Source organism: the organism of the source record quoted next, unplaced genomic scaffold, assembly GCF_019419815.1.
Source record: "Pyrus x bretschneideri cultivar Hongxiangsu unplaced genomic scaffold, Pyrus_bretschneideri_v1 Contig54, whole genome shotgun sequence".
Taxonomy (NCBI): Eukaryota; Viridiplantae; Streptophyta; class Magnoliopsida; order Rosales; family Rosaceae; genus Pyrus; species Pyrus x bretschneideri.
In genome coordinates, this window is record NW_025999792.1 from 37,131 (window position 1) to 62,249 (window position 25,119).

General features: G+C 37.6%; 2 pseudogenes; both read right to left on the minus strand.

Moving 5' to 3' along the window:
- Window positions 1-2,416: 2,416 nt before the first annotated feature.
- On the minus strand, window positions 2,417-2,527 carry LOC125470917 (annotated as a pseudogene).
- Window positions 2,528-15,187: 12,660 nt separating this feature from the next.
- Window positions 15,188-24,163, minus strand: LOC125470882 (annotated as a pseudogene).
- Between the last annotated feature and the right edge of the window lie 956 nt (window positions 24,164-25,119).

Here is a 25,119-nt window from a genome sequence, read left to right on the forward strand (position 1 = left end):
ATCACTCATTCCTTGTTCATGCCGTGTGCTTTATTCCCATTTCCAGATTTGTACAAACAATTTCTGGTGCTCCAATCCACCTTTGCAGGTTCCACTCACTTGTTGCAGCAAGGGCACATGTTTCTTTGAATACATTAACACTTGTTGCAGATCTTGTCCATGCCATGCGTCCACTACCTCAGAAACCCATCATTCCAGCTGACTTATGCACTGCCATCTGAATTAAACATATTCCAGATCCAATCTGAATGTTGGAGACACATTCTTTTCTATAAAACAAGTCTCACTTCATGCAAGAGGAGTTCCGCAAGTTTTCTTCTTCAACCAGTCCATTACACACCCATAACCTCTCCCATTTCACTCCATTCTCTGTCCATTTTCTGTCCCAAGGGCAGAAACCATTCAACCAAGCCATTCTACCTTCATCCGCACCACATTTGGAGAAGCAACACCAAGGAACTCTTCAAGGACTTCAACATCAGTTTTGCTTCAAGGGTTTCTCCTTCTTAATCTTATGTTCACTCATGTTATTTATTTTTATGTTAAACCTTTGTAAACATGAAGTGTAACTAATCTTCCTCTAGGGATTCGATGTAACCTTGCAAAGTTTGCCATGTAATTAAGTTAGAATGCTCAGTTTGTCCATCTATTTCTTGTTTCATTTTCTGTTTTAATGGTGACTTAGTGTGTTGATTTTAATGTTTGATCATCATTTGAATTAATCACAAAGTTGTGTAGCCAAGATTAGAACACACATCATGCATAATCTTGGTAGATATGTGAATGAATGAAGGGAGTGTTTAGCACACATCCTGCCGAGTTATTCCCTTTGGTTTTATGAAAGTTTCTTGTACATTACATAATCTTGATTATGAACCAAAGTTGCACATCACAATTAGGTTCATGATTAGAGACATTTGATCAAATCCACACATCATATGGTTGATCATATCCAAGTGAAACAAACTCAAGAAATAGGTAGATGAATGAGTACAAACTAACTTGACAAACATGGACTTAGTTGAGCAATGGTGAAACCGAATCCCTAGCTTCATTTCCATTGATACTATCCTATTACATTAGTTGTTGATTCATTTATTTGTGTTTACTTCATTTTCTCATGCTTTCAAGTTACAACAACAAATCTGTCTATTTAGACTAGTTTGATTCATTTCCAAATCTGCCTAGTTTGTTTAGTTTGATTCATTTCTTAGAGTTCTTGCAAAACAAGTAGTTACATAGGTCCAATTAGTCCCTGCGGATTCGACACCCTTGCTTGTGCCATTATACTAAATATATTCTAGCATTAGGAAGGAATTATGCATCAACAAAAATGGCGCCGTTGCCGGGGACTGATTTCAGTCCCTTGTAATTGCTTGTTTGCTTGTTTGCTATTTTGATTAGTGTCAAGGTTCATAACTTGTCAAATTGATAACTGGAAGTTGATTTAAGTTGCATACATTTCATGTGTGGAAAAGAATCCCTTAGCCATTCCATTATCCATTGGTTTACATCAATTTGCTTTACAATCTGCTTTCGTTATAATCTGTCCATTTAATTGCATTTCGTCCAAATACAATTTCTCCCCATATTTTGTTAAGTTTTAGGCTTAGAATCTGTCTTATCTTGTGTTTTGAAGCATTTTGAGTCAAGCTCAAACCTAATTTTCGTCCAAAATTGAGTTTAGTGTCAAAACTGCCCAGTTTGTGTTTTTAGGCAGTTTTGAGAGTTTTTAGCTTGTTTTGAGTCTTGTGAATCTGTTTTGAGTCCCTTGAGTCCTTTCAAACGTTTTTAAGTTTGTTTTTATTCATTTCATTGTTGTTTGCTAGTTGATTTTCATTCACACTTGTGTATTTTATTTCAGGTAGTATATGTCAAATAGACTTGTTGAGTTAGGCCAAAGAATTGAACGGTTGAAGGGCCACACTTTGGACAACTTTGTGCCATCAAGTTCATCCATTATCCGTGAGGAAGAGGAAGGGAATTCACCTAGTTCAACAAGTAAAGAATCTGAGCAATTTAATTGGGAAGGAGAAGAGGAGATGGCGGGCAATGAAGATGAGCTTCGAGCTTTGGAGGACTTTGCTCAACCAATCATACCAAATTCACCTTCATGCATCTTGCTGCCCACAGAAGCTAGAAACTATGATCTCAAATCTTCACATTTCCATATGTTTCCTTCATTTTATGGCTTACCTAATGAAGACCCTTTAGCTCATATTAAAGAGTTTTACAATGTTGTGAGTGGTTTACCTTTGCAGGGAGTAAGTGAAGCAAATTTGAGGATGAGAGTGTTTCCTTACACCTTGAAAGATAGGGCCAAGAGTTGGTTGATGACTCTAACACCAGGTTCCCTCACTACATGGGATGTCGTGGCTAAGAAGTTCTTGGAGAAGTTCTTTTCCACTCAAAAGACAGCCACATTAAGGGGACAAATCTTCAACTTCAAACAAGATGATGGAGAACCTTTCAATGAGTGTTGGGAGCGTTTTAAAGGCCTCTTGATCCAATGTCCACACCATGGGTTACCTTTTCACTTACAAATGCAAATTTTCTATGATGGACTAACCCAAACTTGTCAATCAACTGTTGATAATGCAGCAGGTGGAGCATTGAAGAAAAAGAATGCTCAAGAGTCATATAACATTTATGAGATGTTGGGGTCTAATGCTCAACACAAAGATTTAAGGGGTAAGAAAGTTGGAGTCTATGAAACAAGTTCTAATCATGAGCTTTTGTTGCAGGTAGCTAACCTAGAAAGGAAGCTTGAATCCGTGCTCAACATGGTGCCAAAAGCAAATGAAGTGTGTGCCATTTGCAACTTACCAAACCACCCTACTCATCAATGTCCATCTAGGGAGGCTTACCCTGAGTATGTTCAAGAGCAAGTGAACCTAATGAATTCTTACAATCAAAGACCAAGGAATGATATGTATTCCAATACATATAACCCGAGTTGGAGAGATCATCCCAACTTTTCATGGAAGAACAACAATCCAATCCAAAATTTCCAATCAAAACCTGCCACTACCCTTGAGGATACGGTTAAATTGTTAGCCCAAAACACCTTGCAATTCCAACATTCCACAAATAGCACTCTCCAACAACATTCAGCAGCCCTAACCAAAATGGAGACACAATTGGGGCAGATTGCAGATGCCTTGAACCAAAGAGAGGTTGGGAAGTTTCCAAGCCAACCCGTGATACTCCAAAGGAACCAAGAGCAAGACAAAGCAATCACTACACTTAGAAGTGGTAAGGTTATTGATAATAGAGTTGGCAATGAAGTTACTAATGAATATGATCATGTGAATGCAGGTGTCACTCAAGAAGACAATGAGAAACCAAATGAGGAACCAAGCCATGCTACTTCCTCATTTGAAGCACCAAATCTTCACAAGGCCGAGAAACCATACACTCCACCAATACCATTCCCTGGAAGACTTGCCAAGAGCAAGCAGGATAAGTCATTTAAGGAGATTTTTGATATACTAAGCAAAGTGAATGTTAACTTACCTTTGCTTGATGTCATTAGGAACATGCCGGCATATGGGAAGTTCTTCAAGGAGTTAAACAGCTACAAAAGGAAGTATGGACCACATGAGAAGGTTGTGGTGTCTGAGAATGTGAGTGCAGTTTTGCAAAGAAAACTTCCACCAAAGCTCAAGGATCCAGGCAGTTTCTCTATCAACATCACCATAGGGGACAAGAAAGTAGAGAAGGCAATGCTTGATTTGGGTGCTAGCATCAACTTAATGCCTTATTCAGTGTACCTTCAACTAGGTTTGGGAGATTTGAAAGCCACCACCATTTCATTACAACTTGCAGACAGATCCGTGAAATATCCAAGAGGTATAGTAGAAGATATTCTAGTTCAAGTTGATAAACTAATCTTGCCTGCAGATTTTGTAGTGTTGGACATGGAAGAAGCTCCTATACATGATCGTGAGTTGCCTATATTGCTTGGGAGACCCTTCATGGCCACGGCCAAGACCATCATTGATGTGCAAAATGGACTCCTCACTATGACAGTGTTAGGAGAGACAGTTCAATTCAAAGTGTTTGAATCTCTTGCTCATCCTTCTTCATCTCTTGATTGTTATGCCATTGATGTGCTTGATTCACTTGTATTCTCTAAGTTCTTGCAGGCACAATCGAATGAACCCTTACAAACTGTTTTGAGTCAATCTCAAGATGAGTTTGATGAAGAAGATGCACTCATGGAAGAAGTAGCTGCCTTGGAAGCATTGGCATTGTATCCTTTGAATGTTTCACCTATTGTAGAGCCTTTAGAACCATCAATGTCACATCTAACTCCTTCCACTGTTAAGGCACCAAAACTTGAACTTAAACCACTTCCACCACATCTAAAATATGCATATCTAGCTGAATTTGAAACTCTTCCAATTATCATAGCTTCTGATCTCACCCCAAATGAAGAAGATAAACTAATTAGGGTGTTAAAAGAGTTCAAATCAGTTTTTGGTTGGTCTATTGCAGATATCAAGGGAATAAGCCCTACCATGTGCATGCATAGGATTCTTTTGGAGGAAGGGGCAAAGTTAACCCGTGAGCCACAAAGAAGACTCAATCCACACATGAAGGAGGTTGTTAGGAATGAGGTGTTGAAATTGTTAGATGTGGGGATCATATATCCCATTTCTGATAGCAAATGGGTGAGTGTTATTCAAGTGGTTCCTAAGAAGGTGGGAATCACTGTGATGAGGAATGAAAACAATGAGCTTGTGCCCACAAAGCCCACGGCCAGTTGGCGTGTTTGCACCGATTACAGGAAGTTGAATTCTAGCACTAGAAAAGATTACTTTCCTATGCCTTTCATAGATCAAATGCTTGAGAGATTGGCAGGTTACTCACATTATTGTTTTCTGGATGGATACTCAGGTTACAATCAAATTGCAATCGCTCCGGAGGATCAAGAGAAAACAACCTTTACTTGCCCCTTTGGCACATTTGCATACAGGAGAATGCCGTTTGGACTTTGCAATGCTTCAGCAACATTCCAAAGATGCATGTTGGCCATCTTTTCTGACATGGTAGAAAGATTCATTGAGGTATTTATGGATGATTTCTCAGTGTTTGGTTCTTCTTTTGATGAATGTCTTAACCATCTATCATTAGTACTTCAAAGATGTCAGGAAACAAATTTGGTTCTCAATTGGGAAAAGTGCCAATTTATGGTGAAACAAGGAATTGTGTTGGGGCATGTAATCTCTAGCAAAGGAATGGAGGTAGACAAAGCCAAAATTGACATCATCACCAATATGGTAGCCCCCACCACTGTGAAGGGAGTAAGAAGTTTTTTGGGCCATGCGGGTTTTTATCGTCGTTTCATTAAGAACTTTTCAATGATCACTCGTCCATTATGCAACCTGTTAGCTAAAGATGTTGTATTTCATTTTGATAAGGCTTGTATGGATGCATTCAATACCTTGAAATATGAACTAACCTCGGCCCCTATTATTATGGCACCAGATTGGTCATTACCTTTTGAATTAATGTGTGATGCCTCTGACTATGCTATTGGTGCAGTTTTAGGGCAAAGGGTGAACAAGCGTCCACATGTGATCTACTATGCAAGTCGGACTCTGCATGATGCTCAACTTAACTATTCCACAACTGAAAAGGAGTTGCTTGCTGTTGTTTTTGCCTTAGAAAAGTTTAGGTCATATCTTGTGGGATCTAAAGTTATTGTGTTTTCTGATCATGCAGCCCTTAGGTACTTGATGACAAAGAAGGATGCTAAACCACGTTTGATTAGATGGATACTCTTACTACAAGAGTTTGACTTGGAAATTCGAGATAAGAAGGGCAGTGATAATGTTGTGGCTGACCATTTGTTCAGGCTTAATGAAAACCATGGAGTTGGACAACCTTTGCCCCTAAATGAATCATTTCCAGATGAACAACTCCTTGTTGTTCAAGAACAAGAACCATGGTATGCAGATTTTGTTAATTATCTTGCTTGTGGTATAATGAGAAATGACCTTTCTTTTCAGGAAAGAAAGAAGTTCCTTGCCATGGTAAAGCACTACGTTTGGGACGAACCATATTTGTTTAAATATTGCCCTGATCAAATCATTAGGAGGTGTGTCCCAGAGAGTGAGCAACAAAGCATCCTAACATTTAGCCACACATTGGCATGTGGAGGCCATTTTGGTGCCAAAAAGACATCTATAAAGGTTTTACAATCTGGTTTCTTTTGGCCTACTTTATTCAAAGATGCTTTTGATTTTTGCTCTAAGTGTGATAGGTGCCAGAAAATGGGGAACATTAGCCGAAGAAATGAGATGCCATTGAACAACATTTTGGTGGTGGAACTCTTTGATGTTTGGGGAATCGATTTCATGGGACCATTTCCATCCTCTTTTGGCTACTTATACATATTAGTGGCAGTGGATTACGTATCCAAATGGGTTGAAGCCATTGCTACAAGAACTAATGATCATAAGGTTGTGTTGAATTTTCTTAAAGATGTGATTTTTTGTAGGTTTGGAACCCCAAGAGCTATTATTAGTGATGGTGGCAGCCATTTCTGCAACAAACCCTTTGAATCCTTGATGAAGAAGTACAACATCAACCACAAAGTGGCAACCCCGTACCATCCTCAAACCTCAGGACAAGTGGAGATTAGCAATAGGGAGATCAAGAACATTTTGATGAAGACTGTGAGCCCTACAAGGAAGGATTGGTCATTGAGGTTAAATGATGCACTATGGGCATATAGAACAGCATACAAGACCCCCATTGGCATGAGTCCTTATCGCCTTGTGTTTGGGAAAGCTTGTCACTTGCCAATGGAGCTTGAACACCGTGCATATTGGGCCATCAAGAAGTTCAACTTTGATTACAAGGATGCTGGAGTAGCAAGGAAGCTCCAACTTAATGAGTTAGAAGAGCTTAGAAATGAGGCATATGAGAATGCCAAAATCTACAAGGAACGGACTAAGCTCTATCATGACAAGGCCATCCTAAGGAAGGAGTTTCACCAAGGTATGAAGGTACTTTTGTATGACTCACGTTTGAGACTTTTTCCAGGAAAACTGAAGTCTAGGTGGGTGGGACCATTTAAAGTGCTGCAAACATTTCCCCACGGAGCTGTGGAGATAGAAAACATGAAGAATGGCACCTCTTTTAAAGTCAACGGGCAGCGATTGAAACCATACTTGGAAGGAGTAGAGGAAGAGCAAGTGTATCAAGTCGTAGATGTTCTTGAATTTACAACACCATGAACAAGCTACCATGTCTTGCCTAGACATTAAATAAAGCGCTTACTAGGAGGCAACCTAGTGTGGTTTGTGTTCTTTCTTTATGTTGTGTTTATTTTGTTACCATTCCATATTCTTTGCCTACTTGCATTGCATACAATTTTAAACATCGAGGACAATGTTTAGATTAGGTTTGGGGGTGGTTTGGAAGTTTGTTTTGTGTTTGTGTTTGTTTGAGGTGTTAGTTTTGGTTAAGAATGTTTGTGCATGCTAATACGAATGTATATGAGGACTATGTTTGAAAACAAACGATTGGGTTGCTATGGAAAAGAGTTGCATCTTGTTGTCATTTATAAGGCTATAACTCTTGAAATTATGATGATAGAGGTACCATACTCAAATTCTGGAAGAAGAATAGTGGAGACTACCCTAGTGAGTTATTTTGAGCCTAATTGCTTCTTTGAGAGGGTTTAAAGTGTTTCTACTCCTATCTTTTTCTTTCAATTTCACTTTAAATGATCTCATTACTTCTATTTTGATTGGATACTAAGAATTACTCTCTTTGCAGATACCATGTTTTTAGTATCATTCATGAATGAACTCAATGAGACGATGTTAGGCTATGCATGTTTTAACTACTAAAAGGCTTAAATCCCATCCCTTTGTGTGCTCCATTCACCCTTGTTGCAGCCAAACACGCTAGCCCAATTCTTTCAGCACCCACACCATACTCTACCCATTCTAGCCCATTACAAGCCATACCTTATAGTTTGGGGAATACCAAGGTGATGAAGACTAAAGGTAAATTGAGCTTAGAACAAGATTGTGGCATGTACCGAGGGCACCTATGTTGAAGATACTTCTAAAAAAATAAAAAAAAGGTTATAAAAAAAAAAAAAAGAAGAGAATTAAAATGGATACAAGTTCCAAATCTCCTCATTATAAGACATAGGGCCTGGATGCCAAAAACACAAAGCAGAAAGAAAACAAATGCAAGTGAAGAGCATGATCCTCAAGAACACTTTGGTATGCCCCAAGCTCTAGTATTTCATATCACTTCTCTCGTAACCTATAACCTAAGCCTTACATTACAATCTTGAGAAAGACCTAGCTGATCATTGAGGATGTATTCATGGGTGATGGTAAGTGTGTGTGTTATCTATATTCTTAGCATTTGATTCATTTCATGAGATCTACTCAGAAATTGTGCTTCCATTCCAGATTTCATATGTGAGAATTTTGATTCCCTTTACATAATTTCACTCATATATGGTTGTGGAGAGATTAAACCTTAGGATCTGAGTGAAAAATTTGAGTGAAATCTGTGAGGAGTAGAGTTGAAGCGAATTCTATCTGAAGCATTTGGGTATGGTGACCTTGAAGTTGTAAGACATGGAGAAATATCTTTATACGTTACAATTGATACGATTCTTTGAAGTGGCAATCTTTTGAGTTGAATGAATGACAAAATCTTCATTGGTTTTTATTAGTTTGTTTAAAGCATGTTTTAACCAAGTTGTTTGCAGATTTTGTAAATGTTTGTGGGTGTCATCACTGTAAACCCTCAGGAGACACAACTCCTCCAACTAGGGACACCTAGGGGTTCAAAGGCTTGTTGCACATGCTCAGTGCAATCGTTTGGCCAGCGAAAGTGGTTTAGTTAGATGTTTGTGTTTTGTGTGTTTTAGCTTTAAGTTTGCTCGAGGACTAGCAAAAACCAGGTTTGGGGGTATTTGATAAGTCATCATTTTGCATGCATTTATATCTTCCTTAATTGGCGTTTTTGTGATTATTTTGGATTAAACTAGTTGCATTTTACATTATTTGGTGTTAGTGTGCAGCCAATGTGAATTTGGATCAAAGGGAAAGCAAATGAAGTAAAAACATTCCAGAAAAGATGTGAAGTGTTAAGAGATGCAATTCGGCCATTTTGGGTGATTTTAAACAAGGCAAAAACATTGAAGTCATCTATGTGGTTCCAACACCAAAACATGCATTCACATGCATGTTCACAACCTTGGCCGTGCATTCCACTACTTGTCCATCTCTCTTGTGCGCCAAAACCATCCACTTCCATTACTTAATCTACTCAGCCACATTTTCACCATGATCACAACCTGGCCGTGCACTCCCATATGATTGCAAGTCAGATTATACACTTCTAAACACCAAGCATGCAGTCACATGCATGCTAACATTCATTCCGTGCATTCCATTACCTTCCTCATACTTCATCTTTGCAGAAATCCACATGCTTGCACATTTCCCTTTTGTTATTCACCCATTATTCCAGAAAATCACTCATTCCTTGTTCATGCCGTGTGCTTTATTCCCATTTCCAGATTTGTACAAACAATTTCTGGTGCTCCAATCCACCTTTGCAGGTTCCACTCACTTGTTGCAGCAAGGGCACATGTTTCTTTGAATACATTAACACTTGTTGCAGATCTTGTCCATGCCATGCGTCCACTACCTCAGAAACCCATCATTCCAGCTGACTTATGCACTGCCATCTGAATTAAACATATTCCAGATCCAATCTGAATGTTGGAGACACATTCTTTTCTATAAAACAAGTCTCACTTCATGCAAGAGGAGTTCCGCAAGTTTTCTTCTTCAACCAGTCCATTACACACCCATAACCTCTCCCATTTCACTCCATTCTCTGTCCATTTTCTGTCCCAAGGGCAGAAACCATTCAACCAAGCCATTCTACCTTCATCCGCACCACATTTGGAGAAGCAACACCAAGGAACTCTTCAAGGACTTCAACATCAGTTTTGCTTCAAGGGTTTCTCCTTCTTAATCTTATGTTCACTCATGTTATTTATTTTTATGTTAAACCTTTGTAAACATGAAGTGTAACTAATCTTCCTCTAGGGATTCGATGTAACCTTGCAAAGTTTGCCATGTAATTAAGTTAGAATGCTCAGTTTGTCCATCTATTTCTTGTTTCATTTTCTGTTTTAATGGTGACTTATTGTGTTGATTTTAATGTTTGATCATCATTTGAATTAATCACAAAGTTGTGTAGCCAAGATTAGAACACACATCATGCATAATCTTGGTAGATATGTGAATGAATGAAGGGAGTGTTTAGCACACATCCTGCCGAGTTATTCCCTTTGGTTTTATGAAAGTTTCTTGTACATTACATAATCTTGATTATGAACCAAAGTTGCACATCACAATTAGGTTCATGATTAGAGACATTTGATCAAATCCACACATCATATGGTTGATCATATCCAAGTGAAACAAACTCAAGAAATAGGTAGATGAATGAGTACAAACTAACTTGACAAACATGGACTTAGTTGAGCAATGGTGAAACCGAATCCCTAGCTTCATTTCCATTGATACTATCCTATTACATTAGTTGTTGATTCATTTATTTGTGTTTACTTCATTTTCTCATGCTTTCAAGTTACAACAACAAATCTGTCTATTTAGACTAGTTTGATTCATTTCCAAATCTGCCTAGTTTGTTTAGTTTGATTCATTTCTTAGAGTTCTTGCAAAACAAGTAGTTACATAGGTCCAATTAGTCCCTGCGGATTCGACACCCTTGCTTGTGCCATTATACTAAATATATTCTAGCATTAGGAAGGAATTATACATCAACACCTCCTCCCTTTTTATAACCTTTGGCTTTGTAACTTAATTCATATTCACAAAACATAGTATTAAATTCTAATAAAAGTATAACCCTAAGAAATGTAACAAATAGAAATGTACTGTTCAAGGCCAGCCGTTGGGACAATAAAGATAAGACTTATAAATCAATATTGTAGTATAAATTTAGGGGTGTGATATCCACACACTCCTTTTACTTCTTTCACATCTTTTGAGTTTTCAACTCTCGAATCAGATGAATTGAAGAAGATCAAATAACATAAATTAACAAGGGTTGTGTGAGAAGTAAAAAAGGGTGTGTGGATAGCACACCCTTAAATTTAGTGACGGAGATCGACCAGAGAGAAGAGAAGGGAGAGAAGGATTTAAGGAATTTTGTATATGTCATTCCTCATGCCTTGTGCCTTTCTTTATACTAATAAGGGAGAGAAAAACTTTCTCTCTGAGTAATACAAGTTATACAAGGAAAGATCTTCTAGATCTAATCTACTAGAATTTACACAATCACACTTTTAATGAAATTGGACTGGAACACTCCCCTTGATTGTGTAAATACTCAAGTAAATGGCGTATCAGGTCTTAATGTGATTACATAGAAATATTTGATGAAGTTGTCTCGTTTAGTCGGCACAATAAGCAAATGTGAGTCTAAAAAATAAACAAAAGAATGCATAAGTAGTAAAACTCACAAAACTTGGCTAGGGTAAAATTCAAGATAGGACAAAAACCCATAGTTTAAGAAGAAAGTAGACCTAGCAATTTCTTACACGACCCATTAACACGACACGAAAATAACGGGTTTTGGATCAACACAATAACTAATTGGATCGTTATTAGGTCACACGATAAGAACCTGTTAATAACGGATCCTTAACAAGTTTACACGCGAGTAACCCATTTCGACACGTTAAGAAAAAAGTTATTAAATCATTTTGAATTACTAAAAAAACTTGCGCTCTAGGTGTAACAATGATTTACACTTTAGTACTACAATCACATGAAGATTGGTGCTATGCGCATCACATACGAGTCATAATTGCCTATAGCAATCTAAGACAAGATTGACACCTACAACAAATCCAAAGTGAGGGTATCGGTGCGATGTGAACATACACATAAAGGCTGGCCCTAGCCTGAGTGAGTACTAACACCAGTCTAGCATGCACAATAAGCAGTTAACATAAATATGATTATGCCATGGTAATTCGATAATTCTAGTCAATATAATACTATTCATGGCCATAAATATAATTAAGACATCCCATAATAGTACGCATACTTGTGCATCCCGTAGGATTTATGATAATTCATAAATTTTGTCAATACGCTAATTCTTATAGACTTTAGTTTAATCATGGTTGTGACATCCCACATCGCCCAGGGGAGTGATCCTTAAATGTATATTCACATCCCTACCTAGCACAAGGCCTTTTGGGAGCTCACTGGCTTCGGGTTCCGTAGGAACTCCGAAGTTAAGCGAGAAGGGGGCTAGAGCAATCCCATGATGGGTGACCCACTGGGAGGTTGCTCGTGAGTTCCCAAAAACAAAACCGTGAGGGAATAGTAAGCCCAAAACGGACAATATCGTGCTACGGTAGTGGAGTGGGCCCGGGAAGTGATCCGCCCTGGGCCGGGATGTGACAATGGTATAATGTAAAAGATTTTATTATTATTATTTAAAAGCAAAGAACTACTCACAAATCAAGTCGTCGAGTCGAACTCGCCACTCGGGCATTGAAGATCCTTGCAATGAGTTTCACCTAGAAACAAAACCATTTATGTAAATATATAACGTACTAACGTAAATACGTGTTTTCGTACAAAGTACGGTCAATATAGAAATTATTTTCAAACGGCCAAATTTCAGAAAACGAAGGGCGGATTTGGATTCGCCATGCACTGCTACCACGCGTCACCACAAGGTGGTTGTCCAAATTGTCACATGCTACAAGCGTTGACACCCACGCATCTTCTTTGCAAGTTTTCAAAATTTTTTCGTGTTTTTCCTCCAACTTTTAGAGCTCATTTTGAGCTCGATTCTCCACCAAAATCAACATAATTTATATGGAAAGCTTGGGATGAGAGGAACAAATCCATACCAAGGTAAGGTCAAGTCATGGTTGCCATTGGCCGGAAAAAAAAAAAGTAAAATAAAATAAAAGGCTTGAAAGTGGCCCGACGGCTACAGCTTTTGTTGCTAGAAAATCGAGGAATTTCTTCCCCCGCACCTTTTTTGCCTCTAAACCCTACCAAAACAAGTCTAAAACCTTAAGATCCTTCATAGGCAATGAAAACGTAAGAGATAGTGGGTTCCCTAGGCTTACCCTAGTCGGAAAAGTCAAGAACTCGTTGGATTTCATTTGGGGACGATGGTGAATAGTGGTGTAAGCCACTGCAGGGTGTGAGGTTTTCGGCCTAGGTCCATGTTCATGGTGGTGACACACCATGAGGTTGATGGTGGTTAGAGGACTTGCCAGAGTGGCCATGTTGATATGTGGCTGGAGGTGGTGATCTTACGTAGGAGGAGAAAGATGCGGAGAAGGGGGCGGTGGGCCCCACATGGTCCGAATTCGATTCTGCTTGCGCCTACATGTTCGTTTCATTGAGCACTTAGAAGAATATGTGTGTGCGCCTTTGGGTTAATCCCAATAATTAATTAGCTACAAGACCTAATTAATAATATACTAACGTAAATTGGCCTACTTGCCCACTTGCTTAACGAACCTAACAAATAAGTCATCGATATTATAGTCTACAGTCTGCAATACCAACAACTCATTATTGTCTCGATAAAAAAGTAATAAGTTCCCGAGAGTGCAAAATTACCATTGTGCACCGCATTGGGAAACATGTATAAATCGTCTGATTTATGCCTTTTTCGCGCTCATGTGAATGTAAGGACATGTACTACCTAGCAAAATGTGAAAAGAAACAGATAATGACATGGACACAAGTGTCCACAAAGGATTTCCACCCGTTAGGGTATTTTTGTAATTTCCTGAGGTTAAGGAGTAAAATAATATTAAATTTGGGACGTGATGTCACAAATACGGTGGGCTACAAATGCATATTCAGATATGATATGGTATAAATATTTTATATAATTATATTTTGGCCCATAGAATATAATACATAGGAGTTTTCGTTTCAAGAAACCGACTGTTTAACCTCCCCTCATGTGTTGTTTCGTTATCCTAGAGAATTTGGCTAATTTTTCTATAAGAATGATTTTTGCTTGAATTCTTAAAACATGCCCTCAGGGGTAATTCGGTGGTCATTGGCCTTCAAACTAGTTTCATATGGAAATTAAGGAGTCTATACTTTTGTCAATGGCAAATTACCTTGGTGCTTATAATTATTCTTTTCAACTCATTGCGTCATCGGTTTAGACATTCCCTCTTATCTCTTAGGCTGATTATATTCTTTTGAGTCTATTATTGTTTTTTCACATAATCAAACTAATAGTGAATAACAATAAACTTTGTCATTTGATTAAACTAAAATAAAAGTTTAACATAATGAATAATTCTAAAATATTATATCATATGATTGGCTTTTAGGACATACTAAAACATCTTGGCACAAACCTTATATTCTTGTGTTCTAAAAGCATGCAACAGTTGTCCGTTCTAGTGCCGAATTTGATTATTGATTTTTTTTCTCATGCATGTGCTAAGATGACATTGTGGAACAAAAAATAATTCGGAAAATCTTAGAGCTAATACGTGGACTTTTATCTACAACTGACAAGAATGCCCTTCTTAAATTCCATGTGCAGTTCAACCCTCTTGAAGACCTTAGATGTTGACTATGATTTCTCCAATATCCCCTGCCCATGGCAAGTAGATAAGATAAGAGAATTCAAGATAAGATTAATAACTAATTCCTATCTTCAAGTTTTTCTTATATATATACTTATTTGAATTATAACACGTGGTCTATTTGCTCATGTTTAAAGACAAGATCTTCATGTGGCCACGTACATGTCTAGATTTGGTTACAAAAGAAGCAATTGCATTAAAAAAAAATAAGGGCATATAGTGAACACGAAGAACGAATACAATAACCCATAAATAATAAAGAAAAAACAGTGGCCGCTTAGTATTATGGTATAGTGATATTCCTCTTCACTTGTAAGTGCGAGATCTTAGGTTCGATTATGTTCAAAATCAAATTTGAACCACATTATTATGGTTAGACCAAAAGCTTAGCCCATTCCTTCTCTCCCTTAGTGTAGACAATATCGTTTAGTAAAAAAAAAAAAATACAAATTAAGCCTTGTTTGATGGGTTTTTTTGGTTTTAAGTACAAGCGTAGCTAGAAAATTAAGGTGCGGCGGTCTTAGGATGAGGAAAAAGGCAAACGGGAAGTTCCTTGGCGGGCATGGGCATTGGTCAACTACGATCTGCTCGTTGGGAAGAACTTTCTCCCATTTGAACCTCTTCACCAAGTTGTGCATGAACACTAGGATTTCCAATCGGGCGTACTCTTTGCCGGGGCACATCCTAGGACCTCCCCCAAAGGGCACAAACGTGTATGCTGCCGGGCCATTTCCTTTAAACCTTGTAGGGTCGAATTTGAATGGTTCTGGGAAGTAAGCTGCATTCTTGTTTGTCGAGTTTGTGCTCCAATATAACTGCAATACGCCATACAAAATTAAATATTAAATTTCAGTTCAAATCTCACGGACAACACTCGTTGAATAAGAAAAGAAAGAAAATATTATACATGCATAACTTCCAGCCCTTTTGAATGGTGAAACCATTGAAGACAAAGTCAGACAAGGCTTCCCTGAAAGCTCCTTGAAGAGGTGGAGCCAATCTGAGAACTTCTTGAGCTACGTTCCATGAGTATTTCATCTTATGTAGGTCATCCCAGTTCAGCAACTCCCCTGGGGATTTTGTGCGATCTCCATTTGCTCTGTTCATTATATTAATTAATTGATATAATCATCCTTTTTAATCAGTGGCAGATAAAATCCAATGAAAACACTAATATTAGTAGTTATTGAAACTAACAAGGGTAAATAGGTAATTGCCGGAGGCGACTATTAAATTTTCACCTTTTAAGAAATAAACCAATTTAATAATGAATGATCGTACATTTCTTAGATACCAAGAGACCTAGATAACACTTTTGATATGTGGTAATGATAGATTAATTACGTAATATATTGGTTAATCTATTAAAGTGTATAGGTTAATCTATTAAAGTATGTTTAGTCAATTATAGATCCCCATGTGCTAACAACAAAATAATGTATCAGAAAATATATAACATAAAGGCTGGTGACTTGAATGTACAATATTTAGTGTAGGGTTTGTCAGCTAAATCTCAATTTTAACCTGCAGGCCTTAATAATTATTAATTTATTAGGTAAAAAAGTATCTTCATTACCCCACAAAGAAAGAAAAAAAACCTAATTAGATAGGTTTAGGGAGTTAATTAATAATTACCCTTGTAGACTTCGTCATAAATGTGAGGAAGGATAAATTTTTCCATGGTCTGGTCTCATTAGCTGATCTGGAGTTCCACCCATAATGACTTGACACCCGTAAACATTTTTACAGAACATGCCGTTTAAGAATTAAAAAATAAAACATATTGGGGTTTGGGCCCCACTAGTCTCTTCTTCCTATCTCCCTTATTCGGGAAAGGCCTTTTCATCTCTACAGCACCGGCCTTCTCTCTTCCCTCTCCATCGCCGTCTCTGTGCACACTAGCAACCAAGCAATCTCTGACCAAAGCTTCACCAACACCTGCATCTGAACGTCTGCTACTGCCATCACCAAGATAACCCACTCAATGTTTATGCCCTCCACCCAACAACCACATCATGCCCACCACTATGAACACCCACCCGAAACTACAGTCTTTATCACCCAACTGAAATATGAATTTGATACTATCTTCTTCTTCTATAGTCTTTCCCAACTGAAATATGATTTTAAAAGAGTTGGCATAATTTTTGAAATTAATTGTTGATTTATAATTTTGAATAATGTAAATGCAAAAATCTTGAATGTTTTTGTCGGAGATTGCTTGGTTGCCGGGGTGCATGGAGACATCAAAGGGAAAGGAAGAGAGAAGGTTGACCGATGTTCAATTCATAAAAAGCCTATCAGTTTCTCGAAGAAGGGATATAGGAAGGAGTGGGTCCAAACCCCAATATGTTTTATTTTTTATATCTTTAAACAGTGGGTTGGTTTTAAAATGTGTATAGGTGTCAATTCAAGGTTTGGTGGAACTTCAGTCAGCTAACTAATGAGCCCGGAACTTTGGAAAAATTTTCGTGAGGAAGGTCGGCAAGATACTTGACAACAAAATTGCTGGTAGCGCTGGCGGTGTCATGGCCACCGATCAGCTGCCCCAAAATCTTATCGGCGATATCGTGTTCCTTCAAGTGACTTCTGTGCTCGTCGCACAATATCAACAAGTGACACAATATGTCTTGCGTCGGCGACGCTTTGCCCTCCGCCAAGTCTATCTTCCTCTGCTTGATGATCTTCGTCAGCTCCTCCTTGATGAAGTTTGACGCCTTGATCGCTTTGTGAAACGGAGTCCCCGGGAAATCCAGAGGGATCGATATGATTCCCGAGGCCAAAACGGCGAACGGATCACCTAGCTTGGCGATCTCAACCGAGTCCTCCAGGCTCACAAATGACCGTGCAGCAAGCCGAAAGGTGTAGCTGTTTGTTCAAACATATAGATATAACATATCCATATGTGATCAGAATTAATATATAGTGGTGCATTACGTATGTTAACATAAATCGCTTTTCTAATAATAAAATAGTAGACGGGAACTTACTTCTTGGCAAGGGCAAAACTTCAACTTGCTTCTTCTTTTCCCAGCCGTCAGCGAAGTGGCGTTGGGCGACGGTGTCCATGATGCCGATGTATCGCTGGAGAGCTTGGGAAAAACCTCAACTTCCTTCTTCTTTTCTCATCTTCTTGGCCTCCTCCTCGGAGGAAGTCTCCATAGAAGCAAAGCCGGTCCTGAGATTTCAAGGATCGTGTGCAAAAGTGAATTGGAGGCCTTAAAAAGTACTAAGAATTTAATTTTTTTGTTCAAAATAATAATTTTAGTTTTCAATTGAGCTTCTATAAATTCTAATAGCACAAACAAATTTAACAAATCAACAAATGGAAAGGTGGTGTATTGTTTTTCTTTAACTATTTAGAGGGTTAGGGTTCGAATTTTCATGTTATTGTGTGGAATTTTTATATTATTTTGTGGAAACTTATGCATTTAATAAAAATATAAACTGATAACAAAAACAAATTTAACAAATCAACAAATAGAAAGATGATGTATTGTTTTTCCTTAACTATTTAGAGGGTCAAGTTCAAATTTTCATGTTATTATTTAGAATTTTTATATTATTTTGTGGAAGCTTATGCATTTAATAAAAATATAACAAATCAACAAATGGAAATGTGGTGTATTGTTTTTCCTTAACTATTTAGAGCGTCAGGGTTCGAATTTTCGTGTTATTATGTGGAATTTTTATATTATTTTGTGGAAGCTTATGCATTTAATAAAAATATAAACTGCAAAAATGGTGGAGATGAGTTTTGAACCCATCCCTAAGCCAATGTAAAGAAGTAATAATTCCATTTGCACTAAAGACTCATGTTTGTAATATTCTACACATACTACTATATATACGTAAATGCATGCAAAATTGAAAAATTGGGGGCCCTTCCGATTTAGAGGGCCTGTGCGGTAGCACCACTTGCACCCCTCAGCGCCAGCCCTGCATAGAAGAAGGGAAGAGCTTGTTCACGGAGCTGGGCCACCATCCAGCGACGAGCTTGTTCTCGTTAGAGAATAAAAACTTGTTGTAGGCTGCACCGCAGAAGATGGCGGCCTTCCCGCCGATAAGGGAGGTCTTGAACACTTTGGAGGAGTATTTGGTCATGAGGTCGAAGATGAACTTGCCCGGGTGACCTTTCCATCCTGTGGCTAGGAACTGGTAGGTCTCGCCGATCACTAGGTAGCCAGCTTTGCCAGGCGGCAGGTTGGTGCCGACGAATTGCGCTTTGTGCCAGTAAAAGAGCACGGAGAGAGAGAGAGTGAAGAAGGAGACAAACCCCAAGAGGAAGGTCAGATAGAAGTACTGTGCTCCGTTTTGTTGTTTAAGAAGTGAGGAACCTGCCTTGAGTTTGTTTGTTTGATTGATGGAGCTGGATGTGTTGTGGCCCGTTTATATAGGTAGATTTCTTGTAATGTGGGAATTGCGTGGAGAGAGAGAGAGAGAAACAGAGAGAGAAACAGAGAGAGGGAGTGGCTATATCAAAGTCAAATTAAGCTGGCTCTTACATATCGAATCATGTTTTGGTGTAGAAAATTTTCATTATGTTGGGAATATGGGTGATACACTATATGTCAATACATAAATGAGGAAAATTTTATTTTCTAAGTTGTTAATTTTTTAATACAAGTATTTTATCACTTGTATAGTAATACATGATGCACCATTCCGTATTCCGAATACATTGAAAAATTTCTGAATTCGGTGAGATAGCTAGAAGGCATATTTGGGCATGATGATGAATGTGAAGTTACACTTCGAATTATTATTATTATTATTATTATTATTATTATTATTTTATTTTGTTATTTGCCAACTGGAACAAAAACAGTCCAGTCTCAATTGCACACCTATATGCGTGTGTATAATGTTCCTAATTTTTTAACCATAAAAAAAAAAAAAGAATCCTAATTTAATATGTCAACACGTTTTATCCTTTATTCTATCAATTTTCTTTTGATATAACAAACAAGCAAGAGAATCAATATATGTATTCATGTCAGGGCTGTTGTTTCATGCATGTCTGGGAGATTTCACAACTGTACCAACCTTTTGGCTTATATTGTGGTGGTGGGCAGCGAGTATGGCCAATATGATTTTTTTTTTGAGAGCATTTTTGAACCTTTATACGAACTGGCATGGTGGGAATAATTTAAATAAGTGCAATGATAACAATATAACATTCTTCTGAGACATCATTCTCTAGAGGCCAAATATGATAAGTACTTACATGAGATGTAAATGAGTAAGTGCACTCTTTCATTATTATTAAAGCAGGCCAATATGATATTCTTCTGAGATGGGCTTGGTAATAGTGAGTCTCCCATACCTTATAAAGAGTTTCCTCCAAAACTCTCGAATTCCTTGGGGGGATATGAAATTTGTCAAAAGAGTGGGTGATGCTATTTGATTAAAGACCGGATCAAATGACCTTAAAATCAATCAATTTATATTCGTTATGTATTTGTTTACCGATAAATTTGCAAACGCTCCAAAACTTGACAAAAAAAGCCGAAGACTTTAGTGTCCGTACTTGGTATCACAATCCCATAGATTGTCTTGAATGGATTGTATATGTACCTAAATAGTCTCACTCGCACAATCTTCCTATTGATAATGTATCATTGGCAGAACATGTTAGATAAGTCTATCATAAAAAGGACAACACAAACAACATGTTCTTATTCCTTTGTTGAATTGTTGACCCTAAAAACTATCAAGCCTATGTGGGGTGTAGGCCGGGTAACTAATAAGTTAACTACGTATTTCGGTTGTGTGCGGGGCGTGCCAACTCGTCGGCCAGGGAGTAAAATATGTTAATGTGGTGTTAAGCGCGTTGCTGACTTTTTGATCTTGCGACTATGTCCGAGGGAGGAACACATCTAGGCCTTCGAGTTCTAGAGCCTGAAGACAAGGTTGCTAGTTCTATAAAGTTCAATATCAAATTCAGCTGTCAATGTACCGAATGTAGTAACCTGGTAACACCTCACCTCACCGAGAAGGCTGATGAGATGACCTCTACCAACAAGGACTCAGAAATCCTTGTTGACTAAGACTTGGATACATAACTAGTCGGTTTCTCGAAGCAGTGCTATTTATCCAAACTGAAGGTGCTTCTTCATCGGCTGATTCTACAGCTCCAATGCTGTTTATCCAAACTAAAGATGTTGCCGGTTGCCTTCATAGTGCTGTTTATTCAAGCTGAAGATGTGTCGGCGGGAAGAAAGAGGGAGAGGAAAAAAATCTTAGGCTTGTTGAGAAGTTTTGCGCAGGGCAATTTGTGTGTTGATTTAAAGGGACTTTTGTTATTTGCAGCTTTGAATTTATAGTAAGTCTCCTTGATCGCCAATCCAATAGAGACCTTTTTCGAATATACTCCCAAAGACAATATCAAAATAACTGATATTATCCTTAATATATTTCAGCAAAAATCTCCCCACTCTACTTATGCATATAGACTTTTACAAGAGGAACAACAGGTGTCCTTTTGAAATCTCGAAGTACCCTTTCACACAGCATGCATATTGTGATCCCATCATCAATTCTTATCACTTCAAACTCATTTGACAACACCCATCACCATGCAAAAAAGGCCTAGCCTACCTAGGCTTCTTATCTCATCATTATCCAAGGCCATCAAATCCTAGGCTTATCACATCATCACCAAAAGCCTAGCCTATCTAGGCTTCTTCATGATCTATCTATGCATGCATTAATCTCATGAAATTAATCCTTTTGTAGTTGTATTACCGCTAGACACTATTAGCAAAACCTCAATCATTCCAATCTATACACCCATATGCCGAATATGCCAGACCATTCTGAACCGTACTGTTTGCTTTTAAGTTGGAGATATGATTTGCATCTCATTGCATCCCATTTATCTTGTACAAGATAATTCATTATATATATATATATATATATATATAATATTATGATAAAAAATCATAATATTATCCTTTAACAATAACAAAATTATCTTCACTTTTTATCCGATAGTGTGGAGCTATGCTTACTCAATAGTCTTGATTGCACGGGCTGATAGTGCAAATTTGGGCCCAAACATGAATGAACAAAGGAACTTGAGAAGATTACCACAAAGACATGGATACTTTAAGTGCCATAATTCTTTACTTACAAATCGTTGTACGAAGAAATAAGAGTTGCTTTGAACAACTCTTAGTTAACACAAACACTAGTGCTTTTTTCTTTGTTAAGTGAACAAAGAACTTGAGAAGTAGGCACAACGGCATGGAGACTTTATGTGCCATGATTCTTCACTTACAAATTGTTGTGTGAAGAAATGAGAGTTTCCTTGAAGAACTCTTGAAAGGTTGTAATCTTGTTTAGAACAAGATGGTTGCTTGACAAAAATAGTTCATCAATATGGACTTATGATGATTTTGAATCATTGAGAGTTGTAAGTGTAAACCATTTCACGAGATGAAAACTAGGCTCGGACTTCACCTTTGTATCCCTATCCGAATGGTTCACTAAGTTTATTCTTGTCTATTCCTGTAGAAGCTACAAAAACAACCTAAGCTCAAATAAACCCAATTTCAACCTTTATCGAGGTAGTGGAATCGAATATCATTATGTCATCATGTAGTCTTGCACCATTTTAATCCACTTCCTTTTTGGCTTTGCTATAAGTGCATCTCTTGTTGAGTCAGTTTTTCTGTACAATTTGTTATTTCAACTCCATGTCCATGTGATGTGATATTATCTATTTTGCCTCTTAAAAATGTAACTGCAAATGGGCCATTAAACAAGTGAGAGATCATTTTCGATGAAAACTACGAGAAAGATGTTGAACCAATCAAAGCTTAGTTTAGTTTTTTTCCCTAATAATATTTTGTTTAATGCTTTGACTATTGTCTATACGAAGTCTTGAATTTGATGATGAATTGATGGAAGACTGAAGAAGTTAGAAGGGTAGGTTTTATCAGGCCTATGGGAATATGTACCAGCACAAGGATGTGCCAACATGAGTCCTTTCGTGCTATATTTTTACTCCTACAACTATCAGTAGTTGTTGTTGCATTAGTTGATTTTTAGGGAAACAGATTTGTTCTTGAGCTATCGTTCAATAATTGTCCTAACTAAAATTGGATAACATTTATTTGATTGCATTCTTTTGGTTAAATTTTGCAATTCGGTTTGTTTTAAGTTTCATACACTTCGCAGTTTATTCATTTAAATGTTATCATAATTTTAGTACTTAGCAGATTAATTTTGTCTCACCATGTGCATGCTTTGAGTATGCAGTGTAATTTTGTCTCACCATGTGCATGCTTTGAGTATGCAGTGTGCTTATCATGTGCATGTGTTGAGCATTTTGTAAATTTGCTACTCGGTTATTTCAAAGTGTTATTTTTGTACATCTCAAATGTGCATACTATGCGCATAATGTGAGCATGGTGTGTACATGCTATGTGCATGTTATGTGCATTTTATGTGCATTGCTTGATCATGTTTTGCGCTTTTAAAAAGGTCAAATTTGGTTTGTACTCAATTATTTTAGTCTAATTTTAAACTAACGCGATTAACAACATAAAATCGCATGCTGTAAGATTTGAACTTATGACATCGGGCTTTGGAGAAAGCGAACATTGTTAATGTTAACAAAAACTTGTCCCTTTTCCATTCATTAACAAAAAAGTACATTAGAACTTAATTTGAAGAAAAGTAAAGGAAATCAAGAAAATTTAGTCCCTATTAGAACCATTTAACATATCTCAAGAAAGTGTTCATTTCCTGGTGCCATCTGTACGAATTGCAGGTATTGAATTTGTCGTGGTGGCAGTAATCCCAATGGGATTGGAGTGTGAATAGACCCTATGCACTTCTACAGTCGGTGCATGGTTTGACGGCATCATTGTCCTTGTGCAGTTTTATTACTCTTTCTCTAACATCCCTGTCCATCCAAATTAAGTGTAAAGATCGACGAGCTCTTTCCCTACATTGCATTTACCGTCACCAATTTCTGACAGTTCAGAGAATGCAAAAGCTCAAGCCCTTTCGGTTTTTCATCCCCCCTTGGCAAACCATGAACACATCGTAGACATATGTCGATGGTTGATGACCCTTGGAGGTCGGCATTTGAAAATACTCAATTCCAAGTTTAGGATTTTATTTTTGGAAGTAGCATTCCATGGCTTAGGTGTAGAGTGCCTCGAAATTGTTGCACTTCTTGCACCATTTGAAGAACCTGGATAGTTATTCATTTATGCTCTATGAACTTAGCGGGTTTACCCTTTCAAATGTCCAAATATTGATTTCTTCGAAGATGCGATTGTGTTGCCCCATATGATTAAACTTCTTGCACACCATTTTGGCTAAACTGAGGTCATGAAATGACCGGGAAGCTACCTTCGTCAATAGTTCTTGAAGAAGCTCATCCGGAAGTGCTTCTATGAAACTTGGGGTTGTTGTGCCTTGATCAATCGCTTTGGTTTTCTTCATACTTGTCCCTCTCTTCATCGTTCTACAACTCGATGAGGTGTTTTGTGCTTTGAGAATCATGAATAAATACACCACCTCTCATGTAATACAAATGTCATCCATGCACAATAACCAAATGAATTAATTAAAATTCACCCAAGCAAGACAAGTGCATATTGTGTATAGACGTTGACTATTATTTTTACTTTTTTTTATTCCTTAGAGAAACCAATAACCCTCTTTTCATAATTAGCACAACCCTAGAGAAACCAACCCAACCACCAAACCTATCACACTCATCCATTTGTACTTTTTTGATTCCTTGACAAGATAAGTGCAGATGTTGTGCAGGTCTTGTGCATGACATAAACATGTCCCAAAAGTCCCTTTTCAAATTACTATATACACATACATGCACACAATATGCATATTATATGTCCGTCATACAAAAGGCATGCTCATAATATGTACATTTTGTCCATAAATTTGTAATTAAATAATTATCAAGAAACTAGGGGTTCATATTGGAGTACGTACGTATATGTGAAATTAGGCCTTTCAAATTCTTAGTCTTGTCATATAAATAGGGTTTAATTTTAACAAAATAAAAATAAGAGTGGCTCATCATGACCACAAAGTGGCACAATAACCAAAAGAAATAATTTTAAAAACCAAACCATGCAAGCACACCATTAGTCAGGATTGCCCCCTAAACCCTACCATTGGGTTTACCAAAATTTGACATGCACATTATATGCACGTCATTCATGTGATACACGTTGTATGCACAACATATACACATGATACATACAATTTCTCCACAATTTCCACCTAGGGAATCTCTTAAACACTTGGTGCCAAAATGACTCCATAGAGACTTAGTGATAAGACAAGGTAGATTATAGGGTTAGTGATAAGACAAGGTAGATATTGGGTCTTAATAAGTGGATGAGATTCGATTTCGAAACTTGCATGGTAATGATGACACATTGAGT